Below are 13424 nucleotides of genomic sequence, written 5' to 3' on the forward strand. Positions count from 1 at the left end.
CCATGAGTCCCCACTTTTACAGAATTAGTGATGAGAAAGTCAATGAGTACCACGGGGCTAGAGCCCACTTCATGGAAAGACCAATAAAGACTTTATCACCTGTTCATTATGTTTGCCCACCAGCCTTTAGAGAGGTCCCATCAAAGCTAAGGAACCCACAGTCTAACACAAATAAACAACTGATAGCTATTAAATGGGGATTGATATATCAAGCATCGCTACCTTCTCCCTATTGAGTCTCCCTCCCTACATGACCCCATTGAGTCACTTGGGTGATGTAGTTAAGAAAAAATAATCTCAAACTTATTTGTCTTGCCTTTAATATTTCCCAAATTCAACCACTGCAGATTCATAAGGTATTATAACTTACTTTCTTTAAAAGTCCAGGTATCATTGAAGAAGAAAGAACAGCCAAATGTGAATTTAAATCAGCAGATTGCTTTTCTCCTAACCCTTACAAAACCACCATGCAGACAGAGGTTATAAATGGCTGGAGGAAAGAATATTATGGTGTGGGGGTTATCTTGGAGATTTTTGAACTTAGATATGACACTGGGGTCTAGGACTTTAACCAAGGGAAAAAAAAGGGAGAGAGAAAGAGGGAGAATTCTGCCTGTGATAACCAAGGGTCAGGCAGTGAAGAGAGAATGTTAACGGAATGTGGGAAGTACCAAAAGGCAACTTCTTAGTTGCGAGATATTCAATACAGTAAAAACACTTTCAGAGGGTGGCAACATTCTAACTACTATGTTTCTTTAGAATAATGTTGTTTATTATTAACAAAGGAAGTGTCTGGAAACACCTTCTAGCCAAGTAGATTCTTGGCTAGAATAACCTTCTCCAGGTTTATCACTGGATTGTTGTTGTTGTTCTGTTGCTGTTGTTGTTGCTTTTTAAATCATTATAATGTGCCCAGAAAGCATTTTGATTTTCCCATAGGAGATATATCCAAAGACCTCTGGATTAGATTCTCCCTCAAATTTTTGCTAATCAGCACTGGGCTCTGCTGTAGGAAATGCTGTCATCCACCCAGGAGTGACAGAGCTCTGAACTAGGAGGAGGCATTCTCAGCTTTCAGGTCATAAGGCTCAACTGTACACTTCAAACTCTCTGTCTTATTCCTTTCCTTGCCCTGTATGACTTTCAGTTCATGCCTCTTTTTGTTTCTAGCATGATACTGCTTAACATACCTTCAGTAAATAAATATTTGGCATGTTACAGGCTTTTTTCATGCCACTACATGCAATGAGAACTTTCCGTTGGTTCTTTTTTCAGTCAGAATATCTTAAAGACTGCAGGTTAATCCCCCCTTCTTGTTAGATGCTTTATTCAAGAGCATCTTGATTCTGGGAGATTCAGCTTTCATTGGTTATTTTTAGCACTCAATTGATTCAAGCATCTTCCAAATTCTGAGGAAAAAAAATCACTTCAACGAAGAGATCCTATCAATCACAGCATGGTTTGCATGCTTATTTAGCTGGTTAGTAATTAAAGGCAGCTAAAAATACCAGGCATGCATGAATGGTGTGATTTTTATATCTTAGCTCTTTTCCAGAAAAGATACAAGTTCCATCAATCAAACAGTTGGTAGCTGAAGTCATTATCACTGAAATTAAGGCAATTATATACAAATGAATATTAATGAAGTATCTAGTCAAAATTAGGGTCAGTTCTTAACACTTAAAAAGAAACTGCAGAGAATCTAGGCTCAGTGTTAACCCATGTAAGATAACTTAAGGACACACCTTCCAAACTAAACTGCCACTCCAGTTAAGGAGGTTCCATCACATTTATGGTACTTCTTGTTTCAGAGACAACTGGTTTTACATCCATCAGTATTTCAAAATTGCCTATAAACCTACACTTAATATAATCATGCAACATCGTAAAAAGAAAGAGGCACACTGATCCCAGACATCATGATTTTATAACTTAAAAAAAATTTACATGACATTCATTGCAATTTACAACACCACCTTTATTTATAAAATAGGGAGACTATACCACATGATCTCCAAGGCTTTTTAATCCTACAACATTCTATTGTTACAGGATTCTAATGTGGTATGAGAATGTATCATTTTAAGAACTTTGGGAAAGCTAATGTTAGTACATAGTTTATAATTTGATCCTTTACATAGCTATGACTAGGAAAGAAATAGTGAGAATGCAAGGGGTCTAAATTTTCTAGATATGCTTGCAGACAATTAAAGGTCCCCAAGTGTAACATTCTTAATTAAAAGCTGGTAGAAGCCCCCAACAGCCAGATGTATGCTTCCAAGCATGGCAATCACATCCCACAACTCCAGAATACCATTCATATCAGGGTATGAGAATGGACATTTAAATATTTATACTACTGTGTTTTTCCTAGGTTTATGCTATCTATTTAGTATTCAGGAGGAAAGGAGAAAGAAAGAGAGAGACAGGGAGGGAGGGAAGGAGGGAGGTAGGAAGGAAGGAGAAAGAGAAAGGAAGGAAGGAAGGAAGGAAAGAAAGAAAGAAAAAGAAAGAAACAGAAAGAAAGAGAAAGAAAGAAAAGAAAGAAAGAGAAAGAAAGAAAGAGAAGGAAAGAAAGAAAAGAAAGAAAGAAAGAAAGAAAGAAAGAAAGAAAGGAAGGAAGGAAGAAAGAAAGAAAGAAAGAAAGAAGGAAAGAAAGATAGAAAGAGAGAAAGAGAGAGAAAAAGAGGGAAGGACAGGGGAAGAAGGAAGGAGAGAGACCCTGTTCCATGCCTGAACATTGAAAGTAGAACAGACTTGGACTCAAAGGGTCTTTGGGTCAGCCATGCTGCAGCCAGAAAAATCACTGGTCTCTAAAAGGAGCCAAAACCCAAGTAGTCACTCCTGTTTCAGAATATGCAGAAATTTGGGAGCTGGCAAAGAGGAATGAGAGTAAGAGGCAGGTAGGCTAACTATGCTAGAAGGATCCTAAAAGGATGGATCTGGAGGACTATAGGGGGAAGTAAAAATGATTATGCAATGCAGAGAAAAGACAGGAACAAAGGGGAGGGCATCTTAGTTCCCCACAGTTGTGTGGAAAGATACAGCTGTTCTGGCTGAATCCCACTGCCTCATTTTTTAGGTTCTTGCATTCTCCAAGAAATCTCAGCTGCATGAGAGAGGAGATCACTGTAGAACTACAAGGCCTAAAATAAAAGCCCTTGGTCTGGGGCATTTGAAAAATTGCCACACTTGGAAGAGGGAATATAGAGTAGATGTTCTCTAATTCCTTAGAACCCTGTGCAGCACTACAGAATGATTCACTGTCTTTGTGAAGCACTGCACAATAAAGGGTAAAACATTATAGTTCAGTTGGTTGAAGTCACATATATAGCCTCCTCACTAAGATCAGGGACAAGACAAGGATGTCCCTTCTTGCTTCTCCTTTTCAAAATCGTACTGGAAGTTCTTGCTAAATGCAATAAGGCGATAAGAGGCAATAAAAGGTATACAAGTTGGAAAGGAAGACATAAAGCTGCCTTTGTTTGCAGATGGCATTACTGTCTATATAAAAAATCCTAATGAATCTATGAAAAAGCTCCGGGAACTAATAAGTGACTATAGCAAGGTTGCCGTATACAAGATCATTATAAAAGGTCAATTGCTTTCTTTGTTCCAGCAAAGAACAAGTGGAATTTGAAATTAAAAACATAATACCATTTACATTAGAACCTCAAAAATAAAATACTTTGGTATAAATCTAACAAAATATGTACAAGATCTATATGAGGAAAACTACAAAACTCTGATTATATAAATCAAAGAAGAATTAAATAAATGGAGAGATTATCTATGTTCATGGGTAGAAAGACTCAATGTTGTCAAGATGTCAGTTCTTTGCACTTTGATCTATAGATTCATGCAATCCCAACCAAAACCTCAGAAAGTTATTTTATGGATATTGACAAATGGATTCTGAAGTTTATGTAGAGGGGCAAAAGACCCAGAATAGCCAACACAATTTTGAAGGAGAAAAACAAAGTTGGAGAATGAAACTACCCAAGTTCAAGGCTTACTTTAAAGCTACAATAATCAAGACAGTGTGGTACTGGCAAAAGATGAGAAAAAAAAAATAGAACAATAGAAGAGAATAGAGAGCCAAGAAATGGACCTACATAAATACAGTCAAAGGAACAAAGACAATATAATGGGGCAAAGACAGTCTTTCCAACAAATGGTGCTGGAATAACTGGATATCTACATGCAAAAAATTCAATCTATATACAGATCTTACTCCATTCACAAAAGTTAACTTAAGAAGGCTCACAGACCTACACATAAACTGCAAAACTATAAAACTACTAGAAGATAACATAACAGAAAACCTAGATGATCTAGGGTATGGTGATGCCTTTTTAGGATTTACCAAAGACAATCCATAAAAGAAATCATTGATAAGCTGGACTTCATTAAAATTAAAAATTTCTTCTTTGCAAAATATAATATCAAGAGAATTAGAAAACAGAACACAGACTTGGAGAAAATATCTGCAAAAGACATCTGATAAAGGACTGTAATCTAAAACATACAAAGAACTCTTAAAACTCAACAATAAGAAAGCAACCTGATTAAGAAATTGGCCGAAGACCTTGACAGACACATCACCAAAGAAGATATACAGATGGCAAACAAGCATATGAAGAGATGTTCCACATCATATGTTATCAGAGAAATGCAAATTAATGAGATACAACTATACACTTATTAAAATGGCCAAAACCCAGAACACTGATAATACCAAATACCGGTGAGAATGTGGAGCAACAGGAATTCTCATTCATTGATTTTAGGGATGCAAAATGTTACAGACACTTTGGAAGACAGTTTGGTGGTTTCTTATAAAACTAAACGTACTCTTACCATATGATCCAGAACTCACACTCCTTCTTATTTACCCACAAGAGCTGAAAACTTATCTCCACACAAAAACATGCACATGGATATTTGTAGCAACTTTATTCATAATTGCCCAAACTTGGAAGCAACAAAGATGTCCTTCAGTAGGTGAAAGGATATATAAACTGTGATAAATTCAGACAATGGAATATCATTCAGCACTAAAAATAAATAAGCTATCAAGTCATGAAATGACAAAGAGGAAACTTTAAATGTATATTACTAAGTAAAAGAAACCAACCTGAAAAGGCTACTAACTGTATAATTCCAAGTATATGACATTCTGGAAAAGGCAAAACTATGGAGACCTTAAAAAGATCAGGGATTACAGGGGTAGAAGGGAGGAGGAGGAGAGACAAGCAGAACACAGAGGATTTTTAGGTCAGTGAAAAACTCCACATGATATTATAATGACAGATATATGTCATTATATATTTCTCCCAACCCACAGAATTTATAACACCAAGATTGAACCCTAAGGTAAACTATGGACTTTGAGTGATTATGATGTGTCAATGTAGGTTCATCCTTGATAAGAATATGTACCATTTTGGTGAGTGATACTGATAATGCAGAAGGCTATGCCTGTGTGGAGGCAGGGGCATATATGAGAATCTGTGTACCTTCCTCTCAATTTTGTTTTAAACTTAAAACTACTCTAAAAAAATTGTCTTTAAAAAAATCACATATATTGGTATAGTCAGCATAACTGAAATTAACTTTCAATGTACAGTCTATTTCAATGAAGATGGACAAATCCTGTCAGTTATTACTTATGTACAATTATCACTCATTAATTTTCTCTGTCTTGCCTGAACTTTAGAATACTCTAGGGAGGTGGAAAACATATCTACACATATACATATGCTCTTCCCACAAGATTTTCAGTTGGCAGCTAGGATTAAGAATGATTGTGCTAACCTGTAAGTTGCTAGTGAATAAATGTTGGATCTCATATGTCCCTAGCCCACACATGGTGAATTCTAGATAAATGTTTATTTTAAATAAAAAGTTTGTTTAAAAAAACCCAGCGCATTGCACAATCAATGGAAGAATCAGATAAATAAGCCATACTCACAGTATTTGTGTGGTCAGTACTATAATAGAGCTATTTTCAGGGTGCTTTGAAGCTAGTGCTAAGCATTATGGTTGTCCTAACACAGGGACCGTGTACATGTCCTTTCGTTTCATTAAGAACCTACTCAGGATAGGGAGATGCCAGGATCATTAACAAATATAAGACTGTGGCTATGGGTTTAGCACAAACCTTAGAACTTGCATTCTTCTCACTCCTCTTCCAAATAGACCCCTTAGGAAGAGTGTGGTTAAATCAACACTGCACCTCATCAGAATATCTTAAAATGTACTCTTTGGGAACTAAGCCACACATACATGCATGAGTGATATTAAAAAAGATTCACCCTCAGGTGTCTCTTAAAACCACATGTTAGGGCTTCCCTGGTGGCGCAGTGGTTGAGAGTCCGCCTACCAATGCAGGGGACACGGGTTCATGCCCCGGTCCGGGAAGATCCCACATGCCGCGGAGTGGCTAGACCCGTGAGCCAAGGCTGCTGAGCCTGCGCGTCCGGAGCCTGTGCTCCACAACGGGAGAGGCCAAAGCGGTGAGAGGCCCACGTACCGCAAAAAAACAAAAAACAATAAACCACATGTTAGGAAAGAATGCTGATCGCACTCAGAAAATTCTGTCTCCAAATTCTAAATTCCAGGAGTAATTTGCTGTTTTGCTGGTAGCATCTACAATGAGCTTTCCTAAGTCATTTATATAGAGACAATCCTTAGTACGTAGAATGATATGGCAAAGGAAATATCAATAGACAGTTGTAATTTTAATTATACTATTGTGAAGCAGCGGGCTAAATATATAATTTACATGACTCTGAAGATGCTAATTCCTCTCACTAATCTACCTTTTCATTCACTTACTGTATTCTTTTAATTTAAAATAATGACTTATTTCATTTGTAGTGAAGTGGATAGACCTAGAGACTGTCATACAGAGTGAAGTAAGTCAGAAAGAGAAAAATAAATACCATATGCTAACACATATATATGGAACCTAAAAAAAAAAAAAAAAAAAAAAGGTTCTGAAGAACCTTGGGGCAGGACAGGAGTAAAGATGCAGACATAGAGAATGGACTTGAGGACACGGGGAGGGGGAAGGGTAAACTGGGACTAAGTGAGAGAGTGGCATGGACCTATATACACTACCACATGTAAAACAGCTAGTGTAAGCAGCCACATAGCACAGGGAGATCAGCTCAGTGCTTTGTGACCACCTAGAGGGGTGGGATAGGGAGGGTGAGAGGGAGACGTAAGAGGGAGGAGATATGGGGATATATGTATATGTATAGCTGATTCACTTTGTTATACAGCAGAAACTAACACACCATTGTAAAGCAATTATACTCCAATAAAGATGTTAAAATTCTTTTTAAAAAGGAGAGAGAAGAAATGAGTTATTTCAAGAATATAGAAAATCACAGGAAATTATATCATAGCCATTTGTACATTTAGCACCAAGATGAGAAAGACATTTATATTCTGCTAAGTGGCTTCAGCTCTCCTTTTTGTTTTAAGATAAAGATAACTGTATAAATTCAGCAAAATACCTCCTTCCCTATCTCTCCCCTCCCCTTCCTCCCTCTCTAGAGATACTCGGTCCCCTATGGCTGAGATGTTTGTCATCCATTGTTTTATACTTTTATACCAACATTTATGCCATCCCCAAATTATGTTTCCAGTGGTTCATACAAATATAGGTCATGCATTTTAATGACAATATACTCTGACATATGAACAAATCAGTTTATTCAGCTATTTTATTGTGGATCAGTTAGGTTTTTCCAATTTTTCTACTCTCACCAACATTTCTACAGTGAATACTATTGCAACATATATTTTGTGGATGTGTGAGAGTTTCTCTAGAGAACACGATTATGGAGTATTTGGGACTGCTGGGTTATCAGGTATGTTTATCTTTACTAGATATTGTCAAGTTACTCTCTAATGACTGTGTCTGTTTATTCTCACATTAACTACGCATAAAGCTGCTTATGTCCACATAATTTTCCCAAAATTCAGTTTTGTTAGATTTTTAAATTTCTATAAATTTGATGAATGTAATATTATATCACAGTAATTTTAATTGGCATTTCTTGTTCTTGTTCAAACTACTAGTTTATTGTCTTTACATTTCTACATGTAAAATTTACTTTATATATAAACACAAAAACGTAAATACAATATATATATGTGTGTGTTTGTGTATGAAATCTATTCCATTTTATTTTGTGCTATTCATTTACCATGATTTCTCTTTGCTTCAGTTTTGTCTCAATTTTTTATTTCCATTGGATTATATTTTCTTTAGTTGTTTTGTTCCCATTCACTAATTTAAAAGTTCTACATTCTTTATATACATACATACACACACACGTGTGTGTATGTATATATATGAATATATCTATATCTATACACTGTAGCATGCATGCTTATCAAAAGCTAAAGTTAATCACATTATTACCCTCCTCCTGAATGATGCAGAGACCTTGGGATGCTTTAACTCTCATCAATCTCCCAGTTTCCTTGCAATCATTTTTGGATAACATAACTTCAGTTTGTTTTTATATCATAAAATAAGTTAAATATATTCTTGCTTTCAAAAAATTTAATGCATATATATTAATAGAATGCTTACTAATTTACTTGTTCCCATTTTTTTTTGGCATTCTGTTTCATCCATTTAGCTTACAAAGTAATTATTTCATTTTTTATTTTTTTTTACATCTTTGTTGGAGTATAATTGCTTTACAATGGTGTGTTAGTTTCTGCTTTATAACAAAGTGAATCAGTTATACATATACATATACATATGTTCCCATATCTCTTCCCTCTTGCATCTCCCTCCCTCCCACCCTCCCTATCCCACCCCTCTAGGTGGTCACAAAGCACTGAGCTGATCTCCCTGTGCTATGCGGCTGCTTCCCACTAGCTATCTATTTTACGTTTGGTAGTGTATATATGTCCATGCCACTCTCTCACTTTTTCACAGCTTACCCTTCCCCCTCCCCATATCTTCAAGTCCATTCTCTAGTAGTTCTGTGTCTTTATTCCTGTCTTACCTCTAGGTTCTTCATGACACTTTTTTTTTTCTTAGATTCCATATATATGTGTTAGCATACGGTATTTGTCTTTCTCTTTCTGACTTACTTCACTCTGTATGACAGACTCTAGGTCCTTCCACCTCCCTACAAATAACTCAATATTCCATTGTATATATGTGACACATCTTCTTTATCCATTCAAAACATAGGCAGAACACTCTATGACATAAATCACAGCAAGATCCTTTTTGACCCACCTCCTAGAGAAATGGAAATAAAAACAAAAATAACCAAATGGGACCTAATGAAACTACAAAGCTTTTGCACAGCAAAGGAAACCATAAACAAGGCCAAAAGACAACCCTCAGAATGGGAGAAAATATTTGCAAATGAAGCAACTGACAAAGGATTAATCTCCAAAATTTACAAGCAGCTCATGCAGCTCAATATCAAAACAACAAACAACCCAATCCAAAAATGGGCAGAACACCTAAATAGACATTTCTCCAAAGAAGATACACAGAGTGCCAACAAACACATGAAAGGATGCTCAACATCATTAATCATTAGAGAAATGCAAATCAAAACTACAATGAGATATCACCTCACACCAGTCAGAATGGCCATCATCAAAAAATCTAGAAACAATAAATGCTGGAGAGGGTGTGGAGAAAAGGGAACGCTCTTGCACTGCTGGTAGGAATGTGAATTGATACAGCCACTATGGAGAACAGTATGGAGGTTCCTTAAAGTAATTATTTCTGAAGTGCATCCATTTAGAAATCGTTTCCATAAGAATTTATGAATGGGAAACTCTCTCAGACTTTATTTTTCTGAAAATGTATATCATTCTCCTTCACTTTATCCTAACCTCTTGTTTCTTTTTTTGTTACAATTTACTGTAATTTCCAGGATGCAATATTCTCTCTTATCTCTTTGAAGACATTAATGATAGTTTCTTTTATTTTTCCTTTTTTTTTCCTTCCTCCATAGTCTCTGTTTTCTCCAAGTTGCTTTTTATTCCTTATTTTGGTAACGATGTTCCTTACTGAAGAATCTCTTCAATGTCTGGTGATCATTCATTCTTATAATTAAGAGGAGAAGAGTGAAAAACTACCACGTGGATAGAAGCACTGATGGGGGAGGGCAGGGTGTTGACTCCAGTTTCACGCAGGGTGATCTGGGTGACCGTGCTTGGTGTTGGAAATTGGCCGCTCACCCCACAGTGCCTTCAGGCCTTTCCTCTGGGATTAGCTAAGTGGTCTAGGGAAAAATCTCCCAACCTTCTGCCTGGGTAAGGATATAGCTTCCAGGATTCCAGAAGCCAGGTTGGGAGGGGGCTCTGGACTCAGGTTTGGCATTCATGTACGTGCTCCTTTACATCCCATGATTGTGCCTGGATTCGCCCATTTCAGACACCTTCCATTTTAACAACCCTAGAGAATAAACCTCCAGACTTTCTCTGGAGTGGGGATGAGTTAGTGCCCAGAGTTAAGGGATGTGAAAGGACATTATTACACAGATTTTACCAAATCTTCATTTTCTTAGCCCTTCCTCATTCACTTCCAGTTTCAGAGGTATGTGGTGTGTATTTGTCCCATTCTTGTACAGATTACTGAATTTTTTTTTCTTTTCCACTTTACACAGTGTAAGGCCTGTAAGGGTCACTGGATCTATGAAGGGGTCTCAGTATAAACTCCCTGTTTCTCACAAACCTGGGTCCCTTCAACCTTCCCATTAGAGACTTCAAAAGCCAAAATTGACACCACTTGCTCTCAGCCTCATAGCTGCCTCCTTCCATCCCTCCGCCTGGATGGCCAAAGCATCAATTCAGATGCTCATCGCTCTTAATTTCAGTTCCCTCATCACTTCTAGATAAAATTCTCAGTCATTTAACTTTTAAGAGTTCATCTCTGTATTTCATATATTTTAACAGTGTTTTTGTTCAATTTTATCTAGCTTTGTAAAATGTTCTAGGTGAATTTCACAGTTAACTTTTAGTCTATCACCTTCCAAGAACCACGCCTCTCCATCCACCTAATACAACAGTGACCATTCATTGAGTGCTAGTTGTGGGCCAGCCCCTCATCCTCACACTATTCCTACGAATTGGTAGACCTGGGATTTAAAACCAGGTTTGCCCATCTCCTAAGCCCATTTATGGTAAACCAAACAATCTCCCATGAGAAAGAATAAAGCCTATAGAGACGTGCCGGCTGCCCCCAGGGGAAGGGGATGCAAAGCCATGTGTGTGGGTGTGCACATGTGTGTGAGTATGCACACGTGCGTGCCCGCTTATATGTACAGGTAGGGGTGTGGGTAGAGAGTGTCTAAGACATGGTGCTATCCTGATACTTGGTTCAGGCAATGCCACTTGCCAATGATTTGCTTTCTTTCTCTCCGCTCATTCAACAGCGTCTAATAAATACCTTATTTCCCTTCTCACTGACTTTCTATTTATTCCCTGCTTTCTGCTGAAAATGCCTATTGTGTTCAGGCAGATGAATGTCACAGCAGGCACACTGCATTGTAACACTAGGGACCGTGAACAAGAATTTTACTTTGAAGTGAAACAGTAGTGGCAACAGGGAAGATAAGGAGGTTATGGAGAGACAACACAGAAAACAAATGTGTGTGAATCTATAATTTTCCAAGAAAAGCTACAATCTGTGTAATACTGTACTTTTGTTGAATAAATTGTTGTTAACAGTAAAGTGCATCTATACATCTTCCAAAGGCAGAAACATCATCTTAAATATGCTCTTATTTCAAGAGCCTATGAGACTAGGTGCAGAGTAGTCAGCTAACAAACATGTGTTGAGCTGAAAGGGTTCCCCATTGGGGAACCATAAATTCATGCTAATATTATATATTTAATCACATTTCCACTAGTAGTGTGGTCTTAGGAAAGCACCTTGTTTTATTCTTTAGCTATAATGAATCATAGATTTTACTTCTCCATAATATCCTGGTTCCCCTTTCCTCCTTGTATGGAATAATCAAGGTCATTTTTTGATATCAGGATCTGCCTTTTACACCGTTAATGCATTTATCAATGTGCCCAGTTCAGTGACTTGTACACAGTAGGTGCACAGTATGTACATCATTAATGATAAGGATTCTTGCCTCTTTGGAAAAAATAGATGCACACTTAGTTACAACCCCTCGGCTGTGAGCATCTGGCCTAGCAGATGGGGCAGCAGACAGAGTGCACAGCCAGGTACCAGGAGGTCCTAGAGGAAGCCGTATTATATGGTCCCTCCCCAGTCTCAGAAGGATGATTAGGAACACCTAAGACTAAGGTTCTTCAAAGACTGCTGATTTTTTTCATGGCTCAGCTAAATGTCACCTCTTTTAGAAGCTAGCCATGGAGACTTCAACTAAGATAGGGGCCCCTTCCTTCTTTCTCCTCCCAGTTACTACTCTCTTCACATCTCCTCAGAACTTATTAGAATTTATACTTATTTTTTTTACTTGTCTTTTTAGTTGTTCTCTGATGGTCTTTCTGTCTAGACTGTAGGCACCCTGAGGTCAAGGATCAGGTCTTCTTCACATATCCCGAACATGAGTAGAGACTCAATGTTTTTTAAATGAATATGTAATCCAGCAAGTCACTTTTCTCCTTCCTCTTCTGTAATCCAGAAATAAGAACTGTCATTAAGAACACCGAGCAGCCGCTGAACTTGACACCATTCATTTCCATGCTTCACACAAGCTTTCCAGGCTGCATATCCCAGGAATAGTGTTTCAGAGAGTTGCGGAGTCTCTCTGCAGTTGAAATGCTCTTTCCATGTAAAATCCTCCTGTGCTCTCTGTACTGCTCAGCAGCAGTTGAGAAGCAAGTCACTAGTGCAAACTCTGAGAGGCTATTGATAAAAGAAAAAGGATGACATTCGCTTCTGGCAGTTTTACTCAAAGGTATGTGCCTGGAAGTCAGAAAAAGATACGAGCCATGGGAAGTATGAGAGATCTCTGAAGAGAATGTAGGAAAAGGCTATTCATGGGGTAGGAGTACTTTTCCACTATGTTTGGCAAGAAAAGGCAGCTCAAAGACTGAAAGGAGAGTGAATGGTCAAGGCCAGGAGAGAGACTGCAGCAAAATGACTCTCATCTCTCGTGTGTCATGACCTTGAGCCTTACTGGAGCTTCTGTGTGAGTTACATACAGTCCAGTGGTAAATAGAACTAAGGCCAGGAATCATTGCAAACACTTGCAATGATGGCTTAATGAAGGAGTCAAACAGGATGTGGATGGATAAATCTGATCAAGCACACATCTAGTTTGACAACAGATACATAAAAACAGAGAAATAAAATCCTTCTAGGAAGGATATTGGTTGGAGGAAAGGAAGAAAATTGCCCTGTATCTTGTGATATTTCAGCTGAGGGTTCACGGAAAATTTCA

Source organism: Pseudorca crassidens, chromosome 14, assembly GCF_039906515.1.
Source record: "Pseudorca crassidens isolate mPseCra1 chromosome 14, mPseCra1.hap1, whole genome shotgun sequence".
Taxonomy (NCBI): Eukaryota; Metazoa; Chordata; class Mammalia; order Artiodactyla; family Delphinidae; genus Pseudorca; species Pseudorca crassidens.